The sequence below is a fragment of the Misgurnus anguillicaudatus genome, chromosome 14 (assembly GCF_027580225.2).
Source record: "Misgurnus anguillicaudatus chromosome 14, ASM2758022v2, whole genome shotgun sequence".
Lineage (NCBI taxonomy): Eukaryota > Metazoa > Chordata > Actinopteri > Cypriniformes > Cobitidae > Misgurnus > Misgurnus anguillicaudatus.
Genome location: NC_073350.2, coordinates 5,713,755 through 5,738,033, shown reverse-complemented (window position 1 = coordinate 5,738,033; position 24,279 = coordinate 5,713,755). Strand labels below are relative to the sequence as shown.

General features: G+C 45.0%; 28 non-coding genes across 28 annotated transcripts; all 28 read right to left on the bottom strand.

Annotated features, from left to right (window-relative positions):
* Positions 1–273: 273 nt before the first annotated feature.
* On the bottom strand, positions 274–346 carry trnav-aac (transfer RNA valine (anticodon AAC)). The gene has a single exon. It is a non-coding gene; the product is annotated as a tRNA-Val (tRNA).
* Positions 347–1,166: 820 nt separating this feature from the next.
* On the bottom strand, positions 1,167–1,238 carry trnac-gca (transfer RNA cysteine (anticodon GCA)). The gene has a single exon. It is a non-coding gene; the product is annotated as a tRNA-Cys (tRNA).
* A 482-nt stretch (positions 1,239–1,720) lies between these two features.
* trnas-gcu (transfer RNA serine (anticodon GCU)) lies at positions 1,721–1,802 on the bottom strand. The gene has a single exon. It is a non-coding gene; the product is annotated as a tRNA-Ser (tRNA).
* Positions 1,803–2,606: 804 nt separating this feature from the next.
* On the bottom strand, positions 2,607–2,679 carry trnav-aac (transfer RNA valine (anticodon AAC)). Its single transcript has one exon. It is a non-coding gene; the product is annotated as a tRNA-Val (tRNA).
* An 820-nt stretch (positions 2,680–3,499) lies between these two features.
* trnac-gca (transfer RNA cysteine (anticodon GCA)) lies at positions 3,500–3,571 on the bottom strand. The gene has a single exon. It is a non-coding gene; the product is annotated as a tRNA-Cys (tRNA).
* A 482-nt stretch (positions 3,572–4,053) lies between these two features.
* trnas-gcu (transfer RNA serine (anticodon GCU)) lies at positions 4,054–4,135 on the bottom strand. The gene has a single exon. It is a non-coding gene; the product is annotated as a tRNA-Ser (tRNA).
* An 805-nt stretch (positions 4,136–4,940) lies between these two features.
* Positions 4,941–5,013, bottom strand: trnav-aac (transfer RNA valine (anticodon AAC)). The gene has a single exon. It is a non-coding gene; the product is annotated as a tRNA-Val (tRNA).
* Positions 5,014–5,832: 819 nt separating this feature from the next.
* Positions 5,833–5,904, bottom strand: trnac-gca (transfer RNA cysteine (anticodon GCA)). The gene has a single exon. It is a non-coding gene; the product is annotated as a tRNA-Cys (tRNA).
* A 482-nt stretch (positions 5,905–6,386) lies between these two features.
* On the bottom strand, positions 6,387–6,468 carry trnas-gcu (transfer RNA serine (anticodon GCU)). The gene has a single exon. It is a non-coding gene; the product is annotated as a tRNA-Ser (tRNA).
* An 805-nt stretch (positions 6,469–7,273) lies between these two features.
* Positions 7,274–7,346, bottom strand: trnav-aac (transfer RNA valine (anticodon AAC)). The gene has a single exon. It is a non-coding gene; the product is annotated as a tRNA-Val (tRNA).
* Positions 7,347–8,166: 820 nt separating this feature from the next.
* Positions 8,167–8,238, bottom strand: trnac-gca (transfer RNA cysteine (anticodon GCA)). The gene has a single exon. It is a non-coding gene; the product is annotated as a tRNA-Cys (tRNA).
* Positions 8,239–8,720: 482 nt separating this feature from the next.
* trnas-gcu (transfer RNA serine (anticodon GCU)) lies at positions 8,721–8,802 on the bottom strand. Its single transcript has one exon. It is a non-coding gene; the product is annotated as a tRNA-Ser (tRNA).
* Positions 8,803–9,607: 805 nt separating this feature from the next.
* On the bottom strand, positions 9,608–9,680 carry trnav-aac (transfer RNA valine (anticodon AAC)). Its single transcript has one exon. It is a non-coding gene; the product is annotated as a tRNA-Val (tRNA).
* A 775-nt stretch (positions 9,681–10,455) lies between these two features.
* Positions 10,456–10,527, bottom strand: trnac-gca (transfer RNA cysteine (anticodon GCA)). Its single transcript has one exon. It is a non-coding gene; the product is annotated as a tRNA-Cys (tRNA).
* Positions 10,528–11,008: 481 nt separating this feature from the next.
* Positions 11,009–11,090, bottom strand: trnas-gcu (transfer RNA serine (anticodon GCU)). Its single transcript has one exon. It is a non-coding gene; the product is annotated as a tRNA-Ser (tRNA).
* Positions 11,091–11,895: 805 nt separating this feature from the next.
* On the bottom strand, positions 11,896–11,968 carry trnav-aac (transfer RNA valine (anticodon AAC)). Its single transcript has one exon. It is a non-coding gene; the product is annotated as a tRNA-Val (tRNA).
* An 819-nt stretch (positions 11,969–12,787) lies between these two features.
* Positions 12,788–12,859, bottom strand: trnac-gca (transfer RNA cysteine (anticodon GCA)). Its single transcript has one exon. It is a non-coding gene; the product is annotated as a tRNA-Cys (tRNA).
* Positions 12,860–13,341: 482 nt separating this feature from the next.
* Positions 13,342–13,423, bottom strand: trnas-gcu (transfer RNA serine (anticodon GCU)). Its single transcript has one exon. It is a non-coding gene; the product is annotated as a tRNA-Ser (tRNA).
* An 805-nt stretch (positions 13,424–14,228) lies between these two features.
* On the bottom strand, positions 14,229–14,301 carry trnav-aac (transfer RNA valine (anticodon AAC)). Its single transcript has one exon. It is a non-coding gene; the product is annotated as a tRNA-Val (tRNA).
* An 832-nt stretch (positions 14,302–15,133) lies between these two features.
* trnac-gca (transfer RNA cysteine (anticodon GCA)) lies at positions 15,134–15,205 on the bottom strand. The gene has a single exon. It is a non-coding gene; the product is annotated as a tRNA-Cys (tRNA).
* Positions 15,206–15,677: 472 nt separating this feature from the next.
* Positions 15,678–15,759, bottom strand: trnas-gcu (transfer RNA serine (anticodon GCU)). The gene has a single exon. It is a non-coding gene; the product is annotated as a tRNA-Ser (tRNA).
* A 743-nt stretch (positions 15,760–16,502) lies between these two features.
* On the bottom strand, positions 16,503–16,575 carry trnav-aac (transfer RNA valine (anticodon AAC)). Its single transcript has one exon. It is a non-coding gene; the product is annotated as a tRNA-Val (tRNA).
* An 820-nt stretch (positions 16,576–17,395) lies between these two features.
* On the bottom strand, positions 17,396–17,467 carry trnac-gca (transfer RNA cysteine (anticodon GCA)). The gene has a single exon. It is a non-coding gene; the product is annotated as a tRNA-Cys (tRNA).
* Positions 17,468–17,949: 482 nt separating this feature from the next.
* trnas-gcu (transfer RNA serine (anticodon GCU)) lies at positions 17,950–18,031 on the bottom strand. The gene has a single exon. It is a non-coding gene; the product is annotated as a tRNA-Ser (tRNA).
* An 805-nt stretch (positions 18,032–18,836) lies between these two features.
* On the bottom strand, positions 18,837–18,909 carry trnav-aac (transfer RNA valine (anticodon AAC)). Its single transcript has one exon. It is a non-coding gene; the product is annotated as a tRNA-Val (tRNA).
* An 820-nt stretch (positions 18,910–19,729) lies between these two features.
* trnac-gca (transfer RNA cysteine (anticodon GCA)) lies at positions 19,730–19,801 on the bottom strand. The gene has a single exon. It is a non-coding gene; the product is annotated as a tRNA-Cys (tRNA).
* Positions 19,802–20,283: 482 nt separating this feature from the next.
* trnas-gcu (transfer RNA serine (anticodon GCU)) lies at positions 20,284–20,366 on the bottom strand. The gene has a single exon. It is a non-coding gene; the product is annotated as a tRNA-Ser (tRNA).
* Positions 20,367–21,171: 805 nt separating this feature from the next.
* On the bottom strand, positions 21,172–21,245 carry trnav-aac (transfer RNA valine (anticodon AAC)). The gene has a single exon. It is a non-coding gene; the product is annotated as a tRNA-Val (tRNA).
* Positions 21,246–24,279: the final 3,034 nt, after the last annotated feature.

Sequence of the window (24,279 nt, the reverse complement as noted above, 5' to 3'; positions counted from 1 at the left end):
GAACCGAGGACTTTTTGTGATAACCACATCACCACAGAAACCTGTTCATTTGGATTCTTTGGTTATTTTGATAGATTTGGCCACACATTTTCTCTCTGTGCAACACTCCCCAAAGGGGCAACGCTTTTCGCCCACTTGCGAACTGGCCACCTTTCATGCGTGAAGCAAATATGACGGGCGGAACTGTGTGTAACTTTAAAAGTGCTTCATGACACAAGGAGTAACGTGTCTCAAGAAAGGCATTTAACTCGCAGCGTATCAAAAGGAAGGCGCTGTTTCTGCCCGGTTTCGAACCGAGGACCTTTCGCGTGTTAGGCGAACGTGATAACCACTACACTACAGAAACCTAGATGCTGTGACACTTGGTTGATTTAACAGATTTTGTCACATATTTTGCGGTCGTTTGAAGGAACCGCACAAACTGTATGAGAAAGGCGGCGCATTTCCCAGGAATGCATGGATGCTTCTTCTGAAACCTGCAAACAGCCACACACTTCTTAGTTCGAGTATCTCCCCCGATTTGTTTCAGACGTGAAGTTTGAGCAGTCAAGTCGCAGCTCTGCGATCTGACCGAATAGTGCAGGTATCTCCAAACCTGCTCCTGGTCGGCTACCGTCCTGCAGACTTCAGTTTCAACCCACCTCCAACACACCTGCCTGTAATTATCAAGCAGCCCTGAACACCTTGATTAGCTGCTTCAGCTATGTTTCATTGGGGTTGGAGCTAAAATCTGCAAGGCGGGAGCTCACCAGGAGCAGGGTCGGAGTAGAGTGTGAGCACACAATTCGTGAGCTTTGGCTTCACGTCGCATGGGATTTACTCGTAAAGTGTACGTTGGCATTTAGCCACGACTGTGCTGAAATGGCACAGTGTATGCTCGTCTTTAGCGTTAGAACAGGGGTAGGCAACGCCGGTCCTGAAGTGCCGCAGTCCTGCAGATTTTACTTCCAACCCTGATTAAACCTCATCCACCTGTAGTTCTCAGGTGAGCCTTCAGACCTTGGTTAGCCGATTCATGTGTGCTTGATTTGAGCTGAAGCTAAACTCTGCAGGGCTGCTGCACTCCAGGACCGACGTTTGCCTACCCCTACGTTAAAAGGATGCAGGATGAACTTTGAATTAGAAATATTGGTGTGCCAAACTACGAACATACAGGCTTACAGCCAAGGGGGCACCCGGATTTGAACCGGGGACCTCTTGATCTGCAGTCAAATGCTCTCCGACTGAGCTATACCCCCTCTGAGAAGACATGTGGCCGAAGAATTGAAAAAGGATCATGTGTTATACTTCACCACAGTTAAAGCTGTCGTGATAATGTCCAAGTGAACCGTTAGACCTCCCTATCTGCGTTTAAACGCTCTAGCACTGACCTATAGAAATTGTGCTAGAGACAACGTATGTTTTCAACCATTCCGCTAATGTTTTTCAGTTGTTATGATTCAGGTTCTGTTCCTCTTACAGCAAACATCAACAAAGGAACCGCTCAACAGAGTCTTTACCACTTTCTAGAATCTAGACAGTTGGCACATAGCATGGACTTTAGAGTCTGAAAACACTCAAGTGTCCCCCAGAGACTCTGGCATGTAAAGACTTCAAAACTGGTGAAAAGAAAACGCGTTGCTTTCTCTACTGGCTAGCAGACCACATCTACAGGTGTGAGACGCAGCGCAACCTGCGGCAATCTTGCATCTTAAAGACAGTTCAGTATCACAACGACAGACGACAAGAATGGGATTCGAACCCACGCATGCAGAGCACAATGGATTAGCAGTCCATCGCCTTAACCACTCGGCCACCTCGTCACGTGAAACTTCCCTGGAACCCCTGCCGTTGCGCATTTTGCGATTCCTAAATTGCCAGCAAGTACGTAGTAGGGTGCATCAAATTGTTTCCGTTGTTGATGTAATTAAACGTTATCTTTTAGAAAGAGTTAATTTTGGCCTAACATAAGGTAAACGCCTGAGGAGAACTGTGCATGAGCAATCCATCGCCTTAGACATGTTTAGTAATAATATCAAGGACTGACCTTTAATTGATTGGGGTTCTTTTTCAAAATTGTTTTCAACGGATTTCAACATGAAACAGGTAAAAACCAAACGAGACATTCAAGACTTTATGTAAAGGGAACAAGAGGTTTTCATTGGCTTATCAACACAGCCAACTGGCTGGGTATTGTTGACTAAACCTCAGTACACTTACCCGCCGTACGTTCAACTAACACTTACCGAAGATCAGGTTTACAATAACGTGCATCAAACTGATGTAACTGTTGAGGTAGTTAAATCAACATGACCAAACCCTGTCATATGTCTAACAAAATGTTTATTTCAGTCGAACCAAGGACTTTTTGTGATAACCACATCACCACAGAAACCTGTTCATTTGGATTCTTTGGTTATTTTGATAGATTTGGCCACACATTTTCTCTCTGTGCAACACTCCCCAAAGGGGCAACGCTTTTCGCCCACTTGCGAACTGGCCACCTTTCATGCGTGAAGCAAATATGACGGGCGGAACTGTGTGTAACTTTAAAAGTGCTTCATGACACAAGGAGTAACGTGTCTCAAGAAAGGCATTTAACTCGCAGCGTATCAAAAGGAAGGCGCTGTTTCTGCCCGGTTTCGAACCGAGGACCTTTCGCGTGTTAGGCGAACGTGATAACCACTACACTACATAAACCTAGACGCTGTGACACTTGGTTGATTTAACAGATTTTGTCACATATTTTGCGGTCGTTTAAAGGAACCGCACAAACTGTATGAGAAAGGCGGCGCATTTCCCAGGAATGCATGGATGCTTCTTCTGAAACCTGCAAACAGCCACACACTTCTTAGTTCGGGTATCTCCCCCGATTTGTTTCAGACGTGAAGTTTGAGCAGTCAAGTCGCAGCTCTGCGATCTGACCGAATAGTGCAGGTATCTCCAAACCTGCTCCTGGTCGGCTACCGTCCTGCAGACTTCAGTTTCAACCCACCTCCAACACACCTGCCTGTAATTATCAAGCAACCCTGAACACCTTGATTAGCTGCTTCAGCTATGTTTCATTGGGGTTGGAGCTAAAATCTGCAAGGCGGAAGCTCACCAGGAGCAGGGTCGGAGTAGAGTGTGAGCACACAATTCGTGAGCTTTGGCTTCACGTCGCATGGGATTTACTCGTTAAGTGTACGTTGGCATTTAGCCACGACTGTGCTGAAATGGCACAGTGTATGCTCGTCTTTAGCGTTAGAACAGGGGTAGGCAACGCCGGTCCTGAAGTGCCGCAGTCCTGCAGATTTTACTTCCAACCCTGATTAAACCTCATCCACCTGTAGTTCTCAGGTGAGCCTTCAGACCTTGGTTAGCCGATTCATGTGTGCTTGATTTGAGCTGGAGCTAAACTCTGCAGGGCTGCTGCACTCCAGGACCGACGTTTGCCTACCCCTACGTTAAAAGGATCCAGGATGAACTTTGAATTAGAAATATTGGTGTGCCAAACTACAAACATACAGGCTTACAGCCAAGGGGGCACCCGGATTTGAACCGGGGACCTCTTGATCTGCAGTCAAATGCTCTACCACTGAGCTATACCCCCTCTGAGAAAACATGTGGCCGAAGAATTGAAAAAGGATCATGTGTTATACTTCACCACAGTTAAAGCTGTCGTGATAATGTCCAAGTGAACCGTTAGACCTCCCTATCTGCGTTTAAATGCTCTAGCACTGACCTATAGAAATTGTGCTAGAGACAACGTATGTTTTCAACCATTCCGCTAATGTTTTTCAGTTGTTTTGATTCAGGTTCTGTTCCTCTTACAGCAAACATCAACAAAGGAACCGCTCAACAGAGTCTTTACCACTTTCTAGAATCTAGACAGTTGGCACATAGCATGGACTTTAGAGTCTGAAAACACTCAAGTGTCCCCCAGAGACTCTGGCATGTAAAGACTTCAAAACTGGTGAAAAGAAAACGCGTTGCTTTCTCTACTGGCTAGCAGACCACATCTACAGGTGTGAGACGCAACGCAACCTGCGGCAATCTTGCATCTTAAAGACAGTTCAGTATCACAACGACAGACGACGAGGATGGGATTCGAACCCACGCGTGCAGAGCACAATGGATTAGCAGTCCATCGCCTTAACCACTCGGCCACCTCGTCACGTGAAACTTCCCTGGAACCCCTGCCGTTGTGCATTTTGCGATTCCTAAATTGCCAGCAAGTACGTAGTAGGGTGCATCAAATTGTTTCCGTTGTTGATGTAATTAAACGTTATCTTTTAGAAAGAGTTCATTTTGGCCTAACATAAGGTAAACGCCTGAGGAGAACTGTGCATGAGCAATCCATCGCCTTAGACATGTTTAGTAATAATATCAAGGACTGACCTTTAATTGATTGGGGTTCTTTTTCAAAATTGTTTTCAACGGATTTCAACATGAAACAGGTAAAAACCAAACGAGACATTCAAGACTTTATGTAAAGGGAACAAGAGGTTTTCATTGGCTTATCAACACAGCCAACTGGCTGGGTATTGTTGACTAAACCTCAGTACACTTACCCGCCGTACATTCAACTAACACTTACCGAAGATCAGGTTTTTAATAACGTGCATCAAACTGATGTAACTGTTGAGGTAGTTAAATCAACATGACCAAAACCCTGTCATATGTCTAACAAAGTGTTTATTTCAGTCAAACCGAGGACTTTTTGTGATAACCACATCACCACAGAAACCTTTTCATTTGGATTCTTTGGTTATTTTGATAGATTTGGCCACACATTTTCTCTCTGTGCAACACTCCCCAAAGGGGCAACGCTTTTCGCCCACTTGCGAACTGGCCACCTTTCATGCGTGAAGCAAATATGACGGGCGGAACTGTGTGTAACTTTAAAAGTGCTTCATGACACAAGGAGTAACGTGTCTCAAGAAAGGCATTTAACTCGCAGCGTATCAAAAGGAAGGCGCTGTTTCTGCCCGGTTTCGAACCGAGGACCTTTCGCGTGTTAGGCGAACGTGATAACCACTACACTACAGAAACCTAGACGCTGTGACACTTGGTTGATTTAACAGATTTTGTCACATATTTTGCGGTCGTTTGAAGGAACCGCACAAACTGTATGAGAAAGGCGGCGCATTTCCCAGGAATGCATGGATGCTTCTTCTGAAACTGCAAACAGCCACACACTTCTTAGTTCGGGTATCTCCCCCGATTTGTTTCAGACGTGAAGTTTGAGCAGTCAAGTCGCAGCTCTGCGATCTGACCGAATAGTGCAGGTATCTCCAAACCTGCTCCTGGTCGGCTACCGTCCTGCAGACTTCAGTTTCAACCCACCTCCAACACACCTGCCTGTAATTATCAAGCAACCCTGAACACCTTGATTAGCTGCTTCAGCTATGTTTCATTGGGGTTGGAGCTAAAATCTGCAAGGCGGGAGCTCACCAGGAGCAGGGTCGGAGTAGAGTGTGAGCACACAATTCGTGAGCTTTGGCTTCACGTCGCATGGGATTTACTCGTTAAGTGTACGTTGGCATTTAGCCACGACTGTGCTGAAATGGCACAGTGTATGCTCGTCTTTAGCGTTAGAACAGGGGCGGGCAACGCCGGTCCTGAAGTGCCGCAGTCCTGCAGATTTTACTTCCAACCCTGATTAAACCTCATCCACCTGTAGTTCTCAGGTGAGCCTTCAGACCTTGGTTAGCCGATTCATGTGTGCTTGATTTGAGCTGGAGCTAAACTCTGCAGGGCTGCTGCACTCCAGGACCGACATTTGCCTACCCCTACGTTAAAAGGATCCAGGATGAACTTTGAATTAGAAATTTTGGTGTGCCAAACTACGAACATACAGGCTTACAGCCAAGGGGGCACCCGTATTTGAACCGGGGACCTCTTGATCTGCAGTCAAATGCTCTACCACTGAGCTATACCCCCTCTGAGAAGACATGTGGCCGAAGAATTGAAAAAGGATCATGTGTTATACTTCACCACAGTTAAAGCTGTCGTGATAATGTCCAAGTGAACCGTTAGACCTCCCTATCTGCGTTTAAACGCTCTAACACTGACCTATAGAAATTGTGCTAGAGACAACGTATGTTTTCAACCATTCCGCTAATGTTTTTCAGTTGTTATGATTCAGGTTCTGTTCCTCTTACAGCAAACATCAACAAAGGAACCGCTCAACAGAGTCTTTACCACTTTCTAGAATCTAGACAGTTGGCACATAGCATGGACTTTAGAGTCTGAAAACACTCAAGTGTCCCCCAGAGACTCTGGCATGTAAAGACTTCAAAACTGGTGAAAAGAAAATGCGTTGCTTTCTCTACTGGCTAGCAGACCACATATACAGATGTGAGACGCAGCGCAACCTGCGGCAATCTTGCATCTTAAAGACAGTTCAGTATCACAACGACAGACGACGAGGATGGGATTCGAACCCATGCGTGCAGAGCACAATGGATTAGCAGTCCATCGCCTTAACCACTCGGCCACCTCGTCACGTGAAACTTCCCTGGAACCCCTGCCGTTGTGAATTTTGCGATTCCTAAATTGCCAGCAAGTACGTAGTAGGGTGCATCAAATTGTTTCCGTTGTTGATGTAATTAAACATTATCTTTTAGAAAGAGTTAATTTTGGCCTAACATAAGGTAAACGCCTGAGGAGAACTGTGCATGAGCAATCCATCGCCTTAGACATGTTTAGTAATAATATCAAGGACTGACCTTTAATTGATTGGGGTTCTTTTTCAAAATTGTTTTTAACGGATTTTAACATGAAACAGGTAAAAACCAAACGAGACATTCAAGACTTTATATAAAGGGAACAAGAGGTTTTCATTGGCTTATCAACACAGCCAACTGGCTGGGTATTGTTGACTAAACCTCAGTACACTTACCCGCCGTACGTTCAACTAACACTTACCGAAGATCAGGTTTACAATAACGTGCATCAAACTGATGTAACTGTTGAGGTAGTTAAATCAACATGACCAAAACCCTGTCATATGTCTAACAAAATGTTTATTTCAGTCGAACCGAGGACTTTTTGTGATAACCACATCACCACAGAAACCTGTTCATTTGGATTCTTTGGTTATTTTGATAGATTTGGCCACACATTTTCTCTCTGTGCAACACTCCCCAAAGGGGCAACGCTTTTCGGCCACTTGCGAACTGGCCACCTTTCATGCGTGAAGCAAATATGACGGGCGGAACTGTGTGTAACTTTAAAAGTGCTTCATGACACAAGGAGTAACGTGTCTCAAGAAAGGCATTTAACTCGCAGCGTATCAAAAGGAAGGCGCTGTTTCTGCCCGGTTTCGAACCGAGGACCTTTCGCGTGTTAGGCGAACGTGATAACCACTACACTACAGAAACCTAGACGCTGTGACACTTGGTTGATTTAACAGATTTTGTCACATATTTTGCGGTCGTTTGAAGGAACCGCACAAACTGTATGAGAAAGGCGGCGCATTTCCCAGGAATGCATGGATGCTTCTTCTGAAACCTGCAAACAGCCACACACTTCTTAGTTCGGGTATCTCCCCCGATTTGTTTCAGACGTGAAGTTTGAGCAGTCAAGTCGCAGCTCTGCGATCTGACCGAATAGTGCAGGTATCTCCAAACCTGCTCCTGGTCGGCTACCGTCCTGCAGACTTCAGTTTCAACCCACCTCCAACACACCTGCCTGTAATTATCAAGCAACCCTGAACACCTTGATTAGCTGCTTCAGCTATGTTTCATTGGGGTTGGAGCTAAAATCTGCAAGTCGGGAGCTCACCAGGAGCAGGGTCGGAGTAGAGTGTGAGCACACAATTCGTGAGCTTTGGCTTCACGTCGCATGGGATTTACTCGTTAAGTGTACGTTGGCATTTAGCCACGACTGTGCTGAAATGGCACAGTGTATGCTCGTCTTTAGCGTTAGAACAGGGGTAGGCAACGCCGGTCCTGAAGTGCCGCAGTCCTGCAGATTTTACTTCCAACCCTGATTAAACCTCATCCACCTGTAGTTCTCAGGTGAGCCTTCAGACCTTGGTTAGCCGATTCATGTGTGCTTGATTTGAGCTGGAGCTAAACTCTGCAGGGCTGCTGCACTCCAGGACCGACGTTTGCCTACCCCTACGTTAAAAGGATCCAGGATGAACTTTGAATTAGAAATATTGGTGTGCCAAACTACAAACATACAGGCTTACAGCCAAGGGGGCACCCGGATTTGAACCGGGGACCTCTTGATCTGCAGTCAAATGCTCTACCACTGAGCTATACCCCCTCTGAGAAAACATGTGGCCGAAGAATTGAAAAAGGATCATGTGTTATACTTCACCACAGTTAAAGCTGTCGTGATAATGTCCAAGTGAACCGTTAGACCTCCCTATCTGCGTTTAAATGCTCTAGCACTGACCTATAGAAATTGTGCTAGAGACAACGTATGTTTTCAACCATTCCGCTAATGTTTTTCAGTTGTTTTGATTCAGGTTCTGTTCCTCTTACAGCAAACATCAACAAAGGAACCGCTCAACAGAGTCTTTACCACTTTCTAGAATCTAGACAGTTGGCACATAGCATGGACTTTAGAGTCTGAAAACACTCAAGTGTCCCCCAGAGACTCTGGCATGTAAAGACTTCAAAACTGGTGAAAAGAAAACGCGTTGCTTTCTCTACTGGCTAGCAGACCACATCTACAGGTGTGAGACGCAACGCAACCTGCGGCAATCTTGCATCTTAAAGACAGTTCAGTATCACAACGACAGACGACGAGGATGGGATTCGAACCCACGCGTGCAGAGCACAATGGATTAGCAGTCCATCGCCTTAACCACTCGGCCACCTCGTCACGTGAAACTTCCCTGGAACCCCTGCCGTTGTGCATTTTGCGATTCCTAAATTGCCAGCAAGTACGTAGTAGGGTGCATCAAATTGTTTCCGTTGTTGATGTAATTAAACGTTATCTTTTAGAAAGAGTTCATTTTGGCCTAACATAAGGTAAACGCCTGAGGAGAACTGTGCATGAGCAATCCATCGCCTTAGACATGTTTAGTAATAATATCAAGGACTGACCTTTAATTGATTGGGGTTCTTTTTCAAAATTGTTTTCAACGGATTTCAACATGAAACAGGTAAAAACCAAACGAGACATTCAAGACTTTATGTAAAGGGAACAAGAGGTTTTCATTGGCTTATCAACACAGCCAACTGGCTGGGTATTGTTGACTAAACCTCAGTACACTTACCCGCCGTACGTTCAACTAACACTTACCGAAGATCAGGTTTACAATAACGTGCATCAAACTGATGTAACTGTTGAGGTAGTTAAATCAACATGACCAAAACCCTGTCATATGTCTAACAAAATGTTTATTTCAGTCGAACCAAGGACTTTTTGTGATAACCACATCACCACAGAAACCTGTTCATTTGGATTCTTTGGTTATTTTGATAGATTTGGCCACACATTTTCTCTCTGTGCAACACTCCCCAAAGGGGCAACGCTTTTCGCCCACTTGCGAACTGGCCACCTTTCATGCGTGAAGCAAATATGACGGGCGGAACTGTGTGTAACTTTAAAAGTGCTTCATGACACAAGGAATAACGTGTCTCAAGAAAGGCATTTAACTCGCAGCGTATCAAAAGGAAGGAGCTGTTTCTGCCCGGTTCCGAACCGAGGACCTTTCGCGTGTTAGGCGAACGTGATAACCACTACACTACAGAATCCTAGACGCTGTGACACTTGGTTGATTTAACAGATTTTGTCACATATTTTGCGGTCGTTTGAAGGAACCGCACAAACTGTATGAGAAAGGCGGCGCATTTCCCAGGAATGCATGGATGCTTCTTCTGAAACCTGCAAACAGCCACACACTTCTTAGTTCGGGTATCTCCCCCGATTTGTTTCAGACGTGAAGTTTGAGCAGTCAAGTCGCAGCTCTGCGATCTGACCGAATAGTGCAGGTATCTCCAAACCTGCTCCTGGTCGGCTACCGTCCTGCAGACTTCAGTTTCAACCCACCTCCAACACACCTGCCTGTAATTATCAAGCAACCCTGAACACCTTGATTAGCTGCTTCAGCTATGTTTCATTGGGGTTGGAGCTAAAATCTGCAAGGCGGGAGCTCACCAGGAGCAGGGTCGCATGGGATTTACTCGGTAAGTGTACGTTGGCATTTAGCCACGACTGTGCTGAAATGGCACAGTGTATGCTCGTCTTTAGCGTTAGAACAGGGGTAGGCAACGCCGGTCCTGAAGTGCCGCAGTCCTGCAGATTTTACTTCCAACCCTCATTAAACCTCATCCACCTGTAGTTCTCAGGTGAGCCTTCAGACCGTGGTTAGCCGATTCATGTGTGCTTGATTTGAGCTGGAGCTAAACTCTGCAGGGCTGCTGCACTCCAGGACCGACGTTTGCCTACCCCTACGTTAAAAGGATCAAGGATTAACTTTGAATTAGAAATATTGGTGTGCCAAACTACGAACATACAGTCTTACAGCCAAGGGGGCACCCGGATTTGAACCGGGGACCTCTTGATCTGCAGTCAAATGCTCTACCACTGAGCTATACCCCCTCTGAGAAGACATGTGGCCGAAGAATTGAATAAGGATCATGTGTTATACTTCACCACAGTTAAAGCTGTCGTGATAATGTCCAAGTGAACCGTTAGACCTCCCTATCTGCGTTTAAACGCTCTAGCACTGACCTATAGAAATTGTGCTAGAGACAACGTATGTTTTCAACCATTCCGCTAATGTTTTTCAGTTGTTATGATTCAGGTTCTGTTCCTCTTACAGCAAACATCAACAAAGGAACCGCTCAACAGAGTCTTTACCACTTTCTAGAATCTAGACAGTTGGCACATAGCATGGACTTTAGAGTCTGAAAACACTCAAGTGTACCCCAGAGACTCGGCATGTAAAGACTTCAAAACTGGTGAAAAGAAAACGCGTTGCTTTCTCTACTGGCTAGCAGACCACATCTACAGGTGTGAGACGCAACGCAACCTGCGGCAATCTTGCATCTTAAAGACAGTTCAGTATCACAACGACAGACGACGAGGATGGGATTCGAACCCACGCGTGCAGAGCACAATGGATTAGCAGTCCATCGCCTTAACCACTCTGCCACCTCGTCAGGTGAAACTTCCCTGGAACCCCTGCCGTTGCGCATTTTGCGATTCCTAAATTGCCAGCGAGTACGTAGTAGGGTGCATCAAATTGTTTCCGTTGTTGATGTAATTAAACGTTATCTTTTAGAAAGAGTTCATTTTGGCCTAACATAAGGTAAACGCCTGAGGAGAACTGTGCATGAGCAATCCATCGCCTTAGACATGTTTAGTAATAATATCAAGGACTGACCTTTAATTGATTGGGGTTCTTTTTCAAAATTGCTTTCAACGGATTTCAACATGAAACAGGTAAAAACCAAACGAGACATTCAAGACTTTATGTTAAGGGAACAAGAGGTTTTCATTGGCTTATCAACACAGCCAACTGGCTGGGTATTGTTGACTAAACCTCAGTACACTTACCCGCCGTACATTCAACTAACACTTACCGAAGATCAGGTTTTTAATAACGTGCATCAAACTGATGTAACTGTTGAGGTAGTTAAATCAACATGACCAAAACCCTGTCATATGTCTAACAAAGTGTTTATTTCAGTCAAACCGAGGACTTTTTGTGATAACCACATCACCACAGAAACCTTTTCATTTGGATTCTTTGGTTATTTTGATAGATTTGGCCACACATTTTCTCTCTGTGCAACACTCCCCAAAGGGGCAACGCTTTTCGCCCACTTGCGAACTGGCCACCTTTCATGCGTGAAGCAAATATGACGGGCGGAACTGTGTGTAACTTTAAAAGTGCTTCATGACACAAGGAGTAACGTGTCTCAAGAAAGGCATTTAACTCGCAGCGTATCAAAAGGAAGGCGCTGTTTCTGCCCGGTTTCGAACCGAGGACCTTTCGCGTGTTAGGCTAACGTGATAACCACTACACTACAGAAACCTAGACGCTGTGACACTTGGTTGATTTAACAGATTTTGTCACATATTTTGCGGTCGTTTGAAGGAACCGCACAAACTGTATGAGAAAGGCGGCGCATTTCCCAGGAATGCATGGATGCTTCTTCTGAAACTGCAAACAGCCACACACTTCTTAGTTCGGGTATCTCCCCCGATTTGTTTCAGACGTGAAGTTTGAGCAGTCAAGTCGCAGCTCTGCGATCTGACCGAATAGTGCAGGTATCTCCAAACCTGCTCCTGGTCGGCTACCGTCCTGCAGACTTCAGTTTCAACCCACCTCCAACACACCTGCCTGTAATTATCAAGCAACCCTGAACACCTTGATTAGCTGCTTCAGCTATGTTTCATTGGGGTTGGAGCTAAAATCTGCAAGGCGGGAGCTCACCAGGAGCAGGGTCGGAGTAGAGTGTGAGCACACAATTCGTGAGCTTTGGCTTCACGTCGCATGGGATTTACTCGTTAAGTGTACGTTGGCATTTAGCCACGACTGTGCTGAAATGGCACAGTGTATGCTCGTCTTTAGCGTTAGAACAGGGGCGGGCAACGCCGGTCCTGAAGTGCCGCAGTCCTGCAGATTTTACTTCCAACCCTGATTAAACCTCATCCACCTGTAGTTCTCAGGTGAGCCTTCAGACCTTGGTTAGCCGATTCATGTGTGCTTGATTTGAGCTGGAGCTAAACTCTGCAGGGCTGCTGCACTCCAGGACCGACATTTGCCTACCCCTACGTTAAAAGGATCCAGGATGAACTTTGAATTAGAAATTTTGGTGTGCCAAACTACGAACATACAGGCTTACAGCCAAGGGGGCACCCGTATTTGAACCGGGGACTTCTTGATCTGCAGTCAAATGCTCTACCACTGAGCTATACCCCCTCTGAGAAGACATGTGGCCGAAGAATTGAAAAAGGATCATGTGTTATACTTCACCACAGTTAAAGCTGTCGTGATAATGTCCAAGTGAACCGTTAGACCTCCCTATCTGCGTTTAAACGCTCTAACACTGACCTATAGAAATTGTGCTAGAGACAACGTATGTTTTCAACCATTCCGCTAATGTTTTTCAGTTGTTATGATTCAGGTTCTGTTCCTCTTACAGCAAACATCAACAAAGGAACCGCTCAACAGAGTCTTTACCACTTTCTAGAATCTAGACAGTTGGCACATAGCATGGACTTTAGAGTCTGAAAACACTCAAGTGTCCCCCAGAGACTCTGGCATGTAAAGACTTCAAAACTGGTGAAAAGAAAATGCGTTGCTTTCTCTACTGGCTAGCAGACCACATCTACAGGTGTGAGACGCAGCGCAACCTGCGGCAATCTTGCATCTTAAAGACAGTTCAGTATCACAACGACAGACGACGAGGATGGGATTCGAACCCATGCGTGCAGAGCACAATGGATTAGCAGTCCATCGCCTTAACCACTCGGCCACCTCGTCACGTGAAACTTCCCTGGAACCCCTGCCGTTGTGAATTTTGCGATTCCTAAATTGCCAGCAAGTACGTAGTAGGGTGCATCAAATTGTTTCCGTTGTTGATGTAATTAAACGTTATCTTTTAGAAAGAGTTCATTTTGGCCTAACATAAGGTAAACGCCTGAGGAGAACTGTGCATGAGCAATCCATCGCCTTAGACATGTTTAGTAATAATATCAAGGACTGACCTTTAATTGATTGGGGTTCTTTTTCAAAATTGTTTTCAACGGATTTCAACATGAAACAGGTAAAAACCAAACGAGACATTCAAGACTTTATGTAAAGGGAACAAGAGGTTTTCATTGGCTTATCAACACAGCCAACTGGCTGGGTATTGTTGACTAAACCTCAGTACACTTACCCGCCGTACGTTCAACTAACACTTACCGAAGATCAGGTTTACAATAACGTGCATCAAACTGATGTAACTGTTGAGGTAGTTAAATCAACATGACCAAAACCCTGTCATATGTCTAACAAAATGTTTATTTCAGTCGAACCAAGGACTTTTTGTGATAACCACATCACCACAGAAACCTGTTCATTTGGATTCTTTGGTTATTTTGATAGATTTGGCCACACATTTTCTCTCTGTGCAACACTCCCCAAAGGGGCAACGTTTTTGGCCCACTTGCGAACTGGCCACCTTTCATGCGTGAAGCAAATATGACGGGCGGAACTGTGTGTAACTTTAAAAGTGCTTCATGACACAAGGAGTAACGTGTCTCAAGAAAGGCATTTAACTCGCAGCGTATCAAAAGGAAGGAGCTGTTTCTGCCCGGTTTCGAACCGAGGACCTTTCGCGTGTTAGGCGAACGTGATAACCACTACACTACAGAATCCTAGACGCTGTGACACTTGGTTGATTTAACAGATTTTGTCACATATTTTGCGGTCGTTTGAAGGAACCGCACAAACTGTATGAGAAAGGCGGCGCATTTCCCAGGAATGCATGGATGCTTCTTCTGAAACCTGCAAACAGCCACACACTTCTTAGTTCGGGTATCTCCCCCGATTTGTTTCAGACGTGAAGTTTGAGCAGTCAAGTCGCAGCTCTGCGATCTGACCGAATAGTGCAGGTATCTCCAAACCTGCTCCTGGTCGGCTACCGTCCTGCAGACTTCAGTTTCAACCCACCTCCAACACACCTGCCTGTAATTATCAAGCAACCCTGAACACCTTGATTAGCTGCTTCAGCTATGTTTCATTGGGGTTGGAGCTAAAATCTGCAAGGCGGGAGCTCACCAGGAGCAGGGTCGGAGTAGAGTGTGAGCACACAATTCGTGAGCTTTGGCTTCACGTCGCATGGGATTTACTCGTTAAGTGTACGTTAGCATTTAGCCACGACTGTGCTGAAATGGCACAGTGTATGCTCGTCTTTAGCGTTAGAACAGGGGTAGGCAACGCCGGTCCTGAAGTGCCGCAGTCCTGCAGATTTTACTTCCAACCCTGATTAAACCTCATCCACCTGTAGTTCTCAGGTGAGCCTTCAGACCTTGGTTAGCCGATTCATGTGTGCTTGATTTGAGCTGGAGCTAAACTCTGCAGGGCTGCTGCACTCCAGGACCAACGTTTGCCTACCCGTTTGCCTACCCCTACGTTAAAAGGATCCAGGATGAACTTTGAATTAGAAATATTGGTGTGCCAAACTACAAACATACAGGCTTACAGCCAAGGGGGCACCCGGATTTGAACCGGGGACCTCTTGATCTGCAGTCAAATGCTCTACCACTGAGCTATACCCCCTCTGAGAAGGCCTGTGGCCGAAGAATTGAAAAAGGATCATGTGTTATACTTCACCACAGTTAAAGCTGTCGTGATAATGTCCAAGTGAACCGTTAGACCTCCCTATCTGCGTTTAAACGCTCTAGCACTGACCTATAGAAATTGTGCTAGAGACAACGTATGTTTTCAACCATTCCGCTAATGTTTTTCAGTTGTTATGATTCAGGTTCTGTTCCTCTTACAGCAAACATCAACAAAGGAACCGCTCAACAGAGTCTTTACCACTTTCTAGAATCTAGACAGTTGGCACATAGCATGGACTTTAGAGTCTGAAAACACTGAAGTGTCCCCCAGAGACTCTGGCATGTAAAGACTTCAAAACTGGTGAAAAGAAAACGCGTTGCTTTCTCTACTGGCTAGCAGACCACATCTACAGGTGTGAGACGCAACGCAACCTGCGGAAATCTTGCATCTTAAAGACAGTTCAGAATCACGACGAGGATGGGATTCGAACCCACGCGTGCAGAGCACAATGGATTAGCAGTCCATCGCCTTAACCACTCGGCCACCTCTTCACGTGAAACTTCCCTGGAACCCCTGCCGTTGCGCATTTGGCGATTCCTAAATTGCCAGCAAGTACGTAGTAGGGTGCATCAAATTGTTTCCGTTGTTGATGTAATTAAACGTTATCTTTTAGAAAGAGTTCATTTTGGCCTAACATAAGGTAAACGCCTGAGGAGAACTGTGCATGAGCAATCCATCGCCTTAGACATGTTTAGTAATAATATCAAGGACTGACCTTTAATTGATTGGGGTTCTTTTTCAAATGTAAAGGGAACAAGAGGTTTTCATTGGCTTATCAACACAGCCAACTGGCTGGGTATTGTTGACTAAACCTCAGTACACTTACCCGCCGTACGTTCAACTAACACTTACCGAAGATCAGGTTTACAATAACGTGCATCAAACTGATGTAACTGTTGAGGTAGTTAAATCAACATGACCAAAACCCTGTCATATGTCTAACAAAGTGTTTATTTCAGTCGAACCGAGGACTTTTTGTGATAACCACATCACCACAGAAACCTGTTCATTTGGATTCTTTGGTTATTTTGATAGATTTGGCCACACATTTTCTCTCTGTGCAACACTCCCCAAAGGGGCAACGCTTTTCGCCCACTTGCGAACTGGCCACTTTTCATGCGTGAACCAAATATGACGGGCGGAACTGTGTGTAACTTTAAAAGTGCTTCATGACACAAGGAGTAACGTGTCTCAAGAAAGGCATTTAACTCGCAGCGTATCAAAAGGAAGGCGCTGTTTCTGCCCGGTTTCGAACCGAGGACCTTTCGCGTGTTAGGCGAACGTGATAACCACTACACTACAGAAACCTAGACGCTGTGACACTTGGTTGATTTAACAGATTTTGTCACATATTTTGCGGTCGTTTGAAGGAACCGCACAAACTGTATGAGAAAGGCGGCGCATTTCCCAGGAATGCATGGATGCTTCTTCTGAAACCTGCAAACAGCCACACACTTCTTAGTTCGGGTATCTCCCCCGATTTGTTTCAGACGTGAAGTTTGAGCAGTCAAGCCGCAGCTCTGCGATCTGACCGAATAGTGCAGGTATCTCCAAACCTGCTCCTGGTCGGCTACCGTCCTGCAGACTTCAGTTTCAACCCACCTCCAACACACCTGCCTGTAATTATCAAGCAACCCTGAACACCTTGATTAGCTGCTTCAGCTATGTTTCATTGGGGTTGGAGCTAAAATCTGCAAGGCGGGAGCTCACCAGGAGCAGGGTCGGAGTAGAGTGTGAGCACACAATTCGTGAGCTTTGGCTTCACGTCGCATGGGATTTACTCGTTAAGTGTACGTTGGCATTTAGCCACGACTGTGCTGAAATGGCACAGTGTATGCTCGTCTTTAGCGTTAGAACAGGGGTAGGCAACGCCGGTCCTGAAGTGCCGCAGTCCTGCAGATTTTACTTCCAACCCTGATTAAACCTCATCCACCTGTAGTTCTCAGGTGAGCCTTCAGACCTTGGTTAGCCGATTCATGTGTGCTTGATTTGAGCTGGAGCTAAACTCTGCAGGGCTGCTGCACTCCAGGACCGACGTTTGCCTACCCCTACGTTAAAAGGATCCAGGATGAACTTTGAATTAGAAATATTGGTGTGCCAAACTACGAACATACAGGCTTACAGCCAAGGGGGCACCCGGATTTGAACCGGGGACCTCTTGATCTGCAGTCAAATGCTCCACCACTGAGCTATACCCCCTCTGAGAAGACATGTGGCCGAAGAATTGAAAAAGGATCATGTGTTATACTTCACCACAGTTAAAGCTGTCGTGATAATGTCCAAGTGAACCGTTAGACCTCCCTATCTGCGTTTAAACGCTCTAGCACTGACCTATAGAAATTGTGCTAGAGACAACGTATGTTTTCAACCATTCCGCTAATGTTTTTCAGTTGTTATGATTCAGGTTCTGTTCCTCTTACAGCAAACATCAACAAAGGAACCGCTCAACAGAGTCTTTACCACTTTCTAGAATCTAGACAGTTGGCATATAGCATGGACTTTAGAGTCTGAAAACACTCAAGTGTCCCCAAGAGACTCTGGCATGTAAAGACTTCAAAACTGGTGAAAAGAAAACGCGTTGCTTTCTCTACTGGCTAGCAGACCACATCTACAGGTGTGAGACGCAACGCAACCTGCGGCAATCTTGCATCTTAAAGACAGTTCAGTATCACAACGACAGACGACGAGGATGGGATTCGAACCCACGCGTGCAGAGCACAATGGATTAGCAGTCCATCGCCTTAACCACTCGGCCACCTCATCACGTGAAACTTCCCTGGAACCCCTGCCGTTGCGCATTTTGCGATTCCTAAATTGCCAGCAAGTACGTAGTAGGGTGCATCAAATTGTTTCCGTTGTTGATGTAATTAAACGTTATCTTTTAGAAAGAGTTAATTTTGGCCTAACATAAGGTAAACGCCTGAGGAGAACTGTGCATGAGCAATCCATCGCCTTAGACATGTTTAGTAATAATATCAAGGACTGACCTTTAATTGATTGGGGTTCTTTTTCAAAATTGTTTTCAACGGATTTCAACATGAAACAGGTAAAAACCAAACGAAACATTCAAGACTTTATGTAAAGGGAACAAGAGGTTTTCATTGGCTTATCAACACAGCCAACTGGCTGGGTATTGTTGACTAAACCTCAGTACACTTACCCGCCGTACATTCAACTAACACTTACCGAAGATCAGCTTTACAATAACGTGCATCAAACTGATGTAACTGTTGAGGTAGTTAAATCAACATGACCAAAACCCTGTCATATGTCTAACAAAGTGTTTATTTCAGTCGAACCGAGGACTTTTTGTGATAACCACATCACCACAGAAACCTGTTCATTTGGATTCTTTGGTTATTTTGATAGATTTGGCCACACATTTTCTCTCTGTGCAACACTCCCCAAAGGGGCAACGCTTTTCGCCCACTTGCGAACTGGCCACCTTTCATGCGTGAAGCAAATATGACGGGCGGAACTGTGTGTAACTTTAAAAGTGCTTCATGACACAAGGAGTAACGTGTCTCAAGAAAGGCATTTAACTCGCAGCGTATCAAAAGTAAGGCGCTGTTTCTGCCCGGTTTCGAACCGAGGACCTTTCGCGTGTTAGGCGAACGTGATAACCACTACACTACAGAAACCTAGACGCTGTGACACTTGGTTGATTTAACAGATTTTGTCACATATTTTGCGGTCGTTTGAAGGAACCGCACAAACTGTATGAGAAAGGCGGCGCATTTCCCAGGAATGCATGGATGCTTCTTCTGAAACCTGCAAACAGCCACACACTTCTTAGTTCGGGTATCTCCCCCGATTTGTTTCAGACGTGAAGTTTGAGCAGTCAAGTCGCAGCTCTGCGATCTGACCGAATAGTGCAGGTATCTCCAAACCTGCTCCTGGTCGGCTACCGTCCTGCAGACTTCAGTTTCAACCCACCTCCAACACACCTGCCTGTAATTATCAAGCAACCCTGAACACCTTGATTAGCTGCTTCAGCTATGTTTCATTGGGGTTGGAGCTAAAATCTCCAAGGCGGGAGCTCACCAGGAGCAGGGTCGGAGTAGAGTGTGAGCACACAATTCGTGAGCTTTGGCTTCACGTCGCATGGGATTTACTCGTTAAGTGTACGTTGGCATTTAGCCACGACTGTGCTGAAATGGCACAGTGTATGCTCGTCTTTAGCGTTAGAACAGGGGTAGGCAACGCCGGTCCTGAAGTGCCGCAGTCCTGCAGATTTTACTTCCAACCCTGATTAAACCTCATCCACCTGTAGTTCTCAGGTGAGCCTTCAGACCTTGGTTAGCCGATTCATGTGTGCTTGATTTGAGCTGGAGCTAAACTCTGCAGGGCTGCTGCACTCCAGGACCGACGTTTGCCTACCCCTACGTTAAAAGGATCCAGGATGAACTTTGAATTAGAAATATTGGTGTGCCAAACTACGAACATACAGGCTTACAGCCAAGGGGGCACCCGGATTTGAACCGGGGACCTCTTGATCTGCAGTCAAATGCTCTACCACTGAGCTATACCCCCTCTGAGAAGACATGTGGCCGAAGAATTGAAAAAGGATCATGTGTTATACTTCACCACAGTTAAAGCTGTCGTGATAATGTCCAAGTGAACCGTTAGACCTCCCTATCTGCGTTTAAACGCTCTAGCACTGACCTATAGAAATTGTGCTAGAGACAACGTATGTTTTCAACCATTCCGCTAATGTTTTTCAGTTGTTATGATTCAGGTTCTGTTCCTCTTACAGCAAACATCAACAAAGGAACCGCTCAGCAGAGTCTTTACCACTTTCTAGAATCTAGACAGTTGGCACATAGCATGGACTTTAGAGTCTGAAAACACTCAAGTGTCCCCCAGAGACTCTGGCATGTAAAGACTTCAAAACTGGTGAAAAGAAAACGCGTTGCTTTCTCTACTGGCTAGCAGACCACATCTACAGGTGTGAGACGCAACGCAACATGCGGCAATCTTGCATCTTAAAGACAGTTCAGTATCATAACGACAGACGACGAGGATGGGATTCGAACCCACGCGTGCAGAGCACAATGGATTAGCAGTCCATCGCCTTAACCACTCGGCAATCCTCGTCACGTGAAACTTCCCTGGAACCCCTGCCGTTGCGCATTTTGCGATTCCTAAATTGCCAGCAAGTACGTAGTAGGGTGCATCAAATTGTTTCCGTTGTTGATGTAATTAAACGTTATCTTTTAGAAAGAGTTAGTTTTGGCCTAACATAAGGTAAACGCCTGAGGAGAACTGTGCATGAGCAATCCATCGCCTTAGACATGTTTAGTAATAATATCAAGGACTGACCTTTAATTGATTGGGGTTCTTTTTCAAAATTGTTTTCAACGGATTTCAACATGAAACAGGTAAAAACCAAACGAAACATTCAAGACTTTATGTAAAGGGAACAAGAGGTTTTCATTGGCTTATCAACACAGCCAACTGGCTGGGTATTGTTGACTAAACCTCAGTACACTTACCCGCCGTACATTCAACTAACACTTACCGAAGATCAGCTTTACAATAACGTGCATCAAACTGATGTAACTGTTGAGGTAGTTAAATCAACATGACCAAAACCCTGTCATATGTCTAACAAAGTGTTTATTTCAGTCGAACCGAAGACTTTTTGTGATAACCACATCACCACAGAAACCTGTTCATTTGTATTCTTTGGTTATTTTGATAGATTTGGCCACACATTTTCTCTCTGTGCAACACTCCCCAAAGGGGCAACGCTTTTCGCCCACTTGCGAACTGGCCACCTTTCATGCGTGAAGCAAATATGACGGGCGGAACTGTGTGTAACTTTAAAAGTGCTTCATGACACAAGGAGTAACGTGTCTCAAGAAAGGCATTTAACTCGCAGCGTATCAAAAGGAAGGCGCTGTTTCTGCCCGGTTTCGAACCGAGGACCTTTCGCGTGTTAGGCGCAACGTGCTAACCACTACACTACAGAAACCTAGACGCTGTGACACTTGGTTGATTTAACAGATTTTGTCACATATTTTGCGGTCGTTTGAAGGAACCGCACAAACTGTATGAGAAAGGCGGCGCATTTCCCAGGAATGCATGGATGCTTCTTCTGAAACCTGCAAACAGCCACACACTTCTTAGTTCGGGTATCTCCCCCGATTTGTTTCAGACGTGAAGTTTGAGCAGTCAAGTCGCAGCTCTGCGATCTGACCGAATAGTGCAGGTATCTCCAAACCTGCTCCTGGTCGGCTACCGTCCTGCAGACTTCAGTTTCAACCCACCTCCAACACACCTTTCTGTAATTATCAAGCAACCCTGAACACCTTGATTAGCTGCTTCAGCTATGTTTCATTGGGGTTGGAGCTAAAATCTGCAAGGCGGGAGCTCACCAGGAGCAGGGTCGGAGTAGAGTGTGAGCACACAATTCGTGAGCTTTGGCTTCACGTCGCATGGGATTTACTTGTTAAGTGTACGTTGGCATTTAGCCACGACTGTGCTGAAATGGCACAGTGTATGCTCGTCTTTGTCCAAGTGAACCGTTAGACCTCCCTATCTGCGTTTAAACGCTCTAGCACTGAACTATAGAAATTGTGCTAGAGACAACGTATGTTTTCAACCCTTCCGCTAATGTTTTTCAGTTGTTATGATTCAGGTTCTGTTCCTCTTACAGCAAACATCAACAAAGGAACCGCTCAACCTAGTCTTTACCACTTTCTAGAATTCAATTCAATTCAATTCAATTTTATTTATATAGCGCTTTTCACAATTGGTGATTGTTTCAAAGCAGCTTTACATTAATAGAAGCAGTGGAAAGCACAGAAAAACGACAGATAGCACAACATAATACACGATAGCACAAGCAGCTAAATTTGCTGCGGCTATGAATCAACATTATAAGCATGCGTTTTGCTAATGTAACGTAAAGAAGAGGGTGCTAAGTTAAGCCCAAGAAGGCTGCCTCCCCGGGTTGAAAAACCCCCTAGGAGAAAAAAACCCCCAGACTTAGCCGGGGAAGTAAAAAAAAGTCATAGGAGGGAAAAACCCTTGGGAGATATATTTATATATACATTGAAACGATTAAGGAGATTAGGCGGAGGTTAAGCGGGTTCTGCCGGTGGTCGTTGGTCATGCATCAGCTGGGCATCACGTTGAAGGTCTGCCGGTGGGTTAGAGGTGTGCCGACTTTCACATTTACCGGAACTGGGTCTATTTGTCTCATTGTCCTCGGAGACAAGGACGAGACATGAAGAAAGAAAAACAAAACCCAATTAGCGTAGGGGCCATTCATATGTATACACATGTACATATACACAAACACATATATATATATATATATATATATATATATATATATATATATATATATATATATATACGTATTGAAGATACAACGTCATCCCAGTGACAGACTCTGCACAGTTTGGTTTAGGGAGAACGAGAAAAATGCACGGGACGGCGAATGTTTTTGGAAATGGATGCAGTGACACCCTTTTAAGGACTGAAGTCCCGCCCCCGACTAGTGGGCTTAACACCACAAATCTATACCCACCGAGCTTTATTGAAATCCGGACGAGCAAGGGAGTAAAAGGGAGACGGAGACGTGACTGCGCCAGCCATCTCCCTGATGCCTGACTGGGCTTGACAGTACTCCCCTACTCGACTCAGAAACCTCAGGAGAAGGGCAGAGCAAGTGATAACATAATGCCATACATAACTGTCAATCACTCCTCTGCGCTTGGCAATTAATGGCCCGATTCGGTGTTTTATTGGTCTAGTTTTGAAGTTTTGGCCTTGTATTGTGGTTTGTATGTGGACAGAGTAGCGTTTCTTTTCCTTATATGTAGCCTTTTCTATTTTATACGTGACATTTGTTTTTGAAAGTTTATGCCCGGCTCATGGTTTGCTGCACATATGTAAACGAGTAAGGAGAGATTAAACATTTTTCTTAAGAATATTAATAGCATTTACCATGCTTTGAAGTGTTGACGAAAATGAGGATTTAGTTTATTTATTTATTAGGTTGTACGAGCTATCTATTGTGAGATGAGTACCATTACTAAAACAATTATGTGAATGGCTTGTTAAAGAGAAAAGTTTCAAGTCTAGATTTAAAGGTATCTATTGTGTCTGATTCTCGGACAACGGGGCTAAGTAGGAAAAGGATCTTCCACCTTTAGACACTTTTGATATTTTAGGGATAACTAAGAGACCAGAATTTTGCGAACGCAGTGCACGTGATGGATTGTATTCTGATAGTAATTCTCTAAGATATGAGGGTGCTAGGCCATTTAAGGCTTTGTAGGTGATAAGTGATATTTTAAATTGTATGCGATAATTAACTGGTAGCCAGTGTAAAGATGCCAGAATTGGACTTATGTGGTCATACTTCTTAGATCGAGTAAGCACTCTTGCAGAAGCATTTTAAACTAGCTGCAGCTTGTTTACCTGATTTGCATGGCATCACCCAAGTAGCGAGTTACAATAGTCTATTCTAGAGGTCATAAAAGCATGGATAAGCTTTTCTGCGTCTGATGCAGACAGCATATGGCGTATTTTTGAGATATTTCTAAGATGGAAGAATGCTGTGCGGCAGACGTTGGCGATATGACTATCGAAAGATAGATTGCTGTCGAACATCACACCTAAGTTCCTAACCGAGGAAGATGGCACCACAGTGCAGCCATCTATGTGCAACTTGTAATCTGACATATTATGTTTGTAGCGATTCGGTTCAATAATAAGCATCTCTGTCTTATTGGAGTTGAGCTTAAGAAAGTTATGTGCCATCCAGTCACTAACATCGCTAATGCAGTCTGTTAGCTTAGAAAACGTGTGGGTTTCACTGGGATGTGAGGAGATGATCATCCGCATAGCAGTGAAAACTTATGTTATGTTTCCTGATAATGTCTCCTAGGGGTAACATATATAACGAGAACAGGATAGGACCTAAAACTGATCCCTGCGGTACACCATATTTAACCAGGGAGTGATATGACTCTTCCTCATTTACATAAACAAAG